At 39.5% G+C, this 3701-nt stretch overlaps 1 pseudogene; it reads left to right on the forward strand.

Annotated features, from left to right (window-relative positions):
* The first annotated feature begins 235 nt into the window (after positions 1-235).
* On the forward strand, positions 236-3125 carry LOC101831372 (annotated as a pseudogene).
* The last annotated feature ends 576 nt before the right edge of the window (positions 3126-3701 follow it).

A 3701-nucleotide genomic window follows, 5' to 3' on the forward strand; every position in this document is an offset into this window, starting at 1 on the left:
AGCTGGATTGGGGAACTGAGTGAAACACAGATCATGGAGGAGAGTTGCTAACTGGCTTACTCTCCATGACTCACTCGGCTTGCTTTCTTGCATAATTCAGGACCACCTTCTCATGGGTGACACTACCCAAAGTGGACTGAGCCCTTCCACGTCAATCAAGAAAATGGCTGGAGCGAGCTCCGGCAGGTGTCCCGGGATCCGTTTCCATCCGATCTTACCGACGCTCCTGTGGTTTCCTCCCGGCGACAGGCCACCATGGTGAAGCTGATCCAGAGCAAGGAAGCTTTTCAGGAGGCCCTGGCGGCTTGTAGTCGTGGACTTCTCGGCCCCGTGTTGTGGACCATGCAAAATGATCAAACCCTTCTTTCATTCCCTCTCTGAAAAGTATTCCAGTGTCGTGTTCCTTGAAGTGGATGTGGATGACTGCCAGGAAGTTGCTGCAGACTGTGAAGTCAAATGCATGCCAACCTTCCAGCTTTACAAAAAGGGTCAAAAGGCGGGTGAATTCTCGAATGCTAACAAGGAAAATATGAAGTGTGGAGAACCTATACCCAACTGCCATCTGATTATAAATGACAATAAAATATTAATTCTACCCTTAAAAAAAAAGAAAATGCCTGAGAGACTTGACCATAAACCAGATTGCTGGATGCAGTTTGTCTCTTGAGGCTCCTTCTTATCAAATGACTCTAGCTTATATCTAGGTGACAAAAACTAACCGGAAAACGACCTTTGAGTTTTCTAAAGCTATTTCGTACACTGCATCACAATTTGAAAGTTTCCAATGACTCTTCTCTTTAGTGTCAACAGAATAAACTGGCAATTTTCATCACGATGTTCATGACCATTCATAGTGTAAAGGCAGCAAGCAAATTCTTCAAAGGCTAGCCAAGCCCAACTTTCCTGCATATGCTCTTTTCTACATTTAAAGTCTGCTGGTCATGATTCTCCCAACTAAATATTTTTCTTCCCACCTTCTTAATCCTTACTCTTCATTAATCTCCCAAACTACACCATCCTTATCTCATTTCTCAAAAAAAATCACATTTTATTCCTATCATCAGAACATCTATATAACTACCCAGAAAAAAATTATTGTTAAAGCTGTTTTGTTTAATACCAATTATTTGCTACCATGTAGAGCGTAGGTTTTAGATTGTGGCACATAGAAACAGACTTAAGTTTTCTGAGACCACTCACCATGGATTTAGGATATTCCCCCACATCAATAGCACACATGTAGATTATAGTGAATAATATCAAATGGTATTTTTAAATAATTGACTTAGTCTCAACATATATCTACCTAAACTTTTGTGTTATGCATTTCGAAGCAGAGAGTATCAAAGCAGAGAGTATCTTTCTGATATGGCTATTTGACCTGGAGTATGTAGCTTCAAGAAAAAGAAAATTCTTAAATTGGTAATGGGACTTAGCCAATGGCCTTGAACTCACTGGCAGCATAACTTGTTTTCCACAAGTGCTGGAGTCATCAATGTTTTCTCTAGGGAAGAATTGCATCCATGAAAAGATCTATTAATTTTTTCTAAGATAATTTCACCTCAGGCTCAAGAATTCTGTAAATGAGTGGAATGAGTTCATTTTCCTTCAGGATATCTGTTTGGAACACAAAGCTATCCTTTGCTACAACTTAAAAAAGAAATCAGTACTAACTTCTAGTATTTTTCATCAAGCTTAAGTCAATGAACTAGATTTATTTACTTTGTTTCAAAAATAAACTACAACAAAGTCTTCAGCATTGATGACTCTTTTCATTTCTGATGGAGTACAAAAAATTCTTGCTGAGATAGTGATTCAAAATCTGAATATTTAGAGTGGGCTTGGGTAGCACAAAAGGACTTGGTGCTATTTTCAATTATGTGATGGCAGAATACTTCTTCATTCCTAGTCAGCTGCCCAAGACTGGAACAGTCACATGGGGATGCTACAGTCACATCTGGAAATTATATAAACATGCATGTTATTCTCTTAAACAAAAACTTGAAATAAAGAATGTTAGAGTAAATTTTTGGTGGGAGGGTTATGCCACATTACTAGATACATTGTAGTTAGTATGGCTGTTTCTATAAGTGAAAGACTACAATGACTTTGAAACACAGGAATCCATACACACACAGGAAAAGATCCACTCAATATCCTTCTTTGTTTTTTAGTAGTTTTGGTCCTTTCTAATTTTAAAGGATAAACCACAAATTAAATAGGGGAAAGGAAAGCATAGATTTATAACTTCAACTGAAACACGCCTTTTGTTTCACTATAGTGTCATGAGTGAATATGATAAAAATACATTGAAAGCATATAGGAAACTCTCAAATAATTAATAAAAGTATTGTGTAGAAAAGGAAGGGATACATGTATTATGTCAGGGAAGTTATAGTGGCAAAAACGTGAGGGAGTTGGTCACGTACCTTCCAAAGTCCGGTCACATAGCTTTCATAGCAGAAAGAGATGAGTGATGATCCCCAGTTCACTTTTTCCTTTGAAATAACCTTAGGTCCCCATGCTTATGATGAAGTGTCACAGAGTAAACATTCCTGTTCCTCAAGGGAAAGGCACATGAGTAGTGAAAAAAGATTGGGCCAATGCAGAATCAAAATGGAGCAGGTCAAACATGAGGCCCAGCAGTTCCATGTCCCACACCTAGGGCTTTTGATACAATCATCTGACCTCAACAGGCTTTGGTAACTTTACCATTCTGACTTTGCAGACTGCAGGACACACAAGCATTCTGTTGAGACAGCTCCAGTTCATGCCTATAACTTTCCTTCGCATATATGTATGTCACATGGTCCTGGCATCTCCAAAATGCTGGAATCTCCACTGCAACTTTTGCCTCATCTTCTGAACTCTGTTTGACACTGTGTCCTCCGAGATCCCCTTTTCAAGGAATTCAACAATGTCATGAATTTCTCGGCTTTTGTGGCCTTCTGGAATCCCCTGACCCTCTCATTTTGCACCATCTACACCCTCAGAACCAGAACCACGTAGATGATGCTGCCAAGTTCTACTGCCAGTCAGAGATGACCACAGTTAAAGTGGCCTATGTTGGCAGAATTAGTGATATAATTTCCCCAAGCCTTTACTTTTTAGTACAGAACTTGTAGCATTATTCCCCATTCCAATCCTCCATCAAATGAATTTTAGCTTTCAAAATCTGGGTCCTTTTTGTGCATTTGTTCTTTACTTCAGGTTAATTTCACTATGTCCCAGTGTCAATGTCGGGTACTACGTTTCTGTGTAAAATGTCAACCTCTTTAGAAATTATTGCTGCCTTCACACTGAGACTTTGTGCTCTGTCCTTTCCCCCACCTGCTGCAATCTGCATTATCCTTTGCTTCCACTCTTGGATCCATTTCACTGTGCCTCTAAATTGGAGAAGTGAGCAGTAGCCATGGTGGAGCCGAAATGCTAGCCTGTATTGACATTTCTTCCACTGAACAAATTATTTCTTTACTTTGAACTCACCTTTGTTCAAGTTTTCAGCATGTAAGCAGAATGTGAGTGGGTTCTTTGACAGAATGCGGCATGAGTGACCATCATAGTTAGTTCCTGAAAAAACGTGGTCCAGGTCTATGCTCTCCACATTTCTTTCAGCTTTCTCGACTTCCAGGCTCTCAGCATATTATACATTAAACTTTATTTGCAGTGCTCCAGTGCTTTTGTAGTTAAAAGTTTCAAAC

Source organism: Mesocricetus auratus, unplaced genomic scaffold (assembly GCF_017639785.1).
Source record: "Mesocricetus auratus isolate SY011 unplaced genomic scaffold, BCM_Maur_2.0 Super-Scaffold_100026, whole genome shotgun sequence".
In the NCBI taxonomy this organism is placed as follows: domain Eukaryota; kingdom Metazoa; phylum Chordata; class Mammalia; order Rodentia; family Cricetidae; genus Mesocricetus; species Mesocricetus auratus.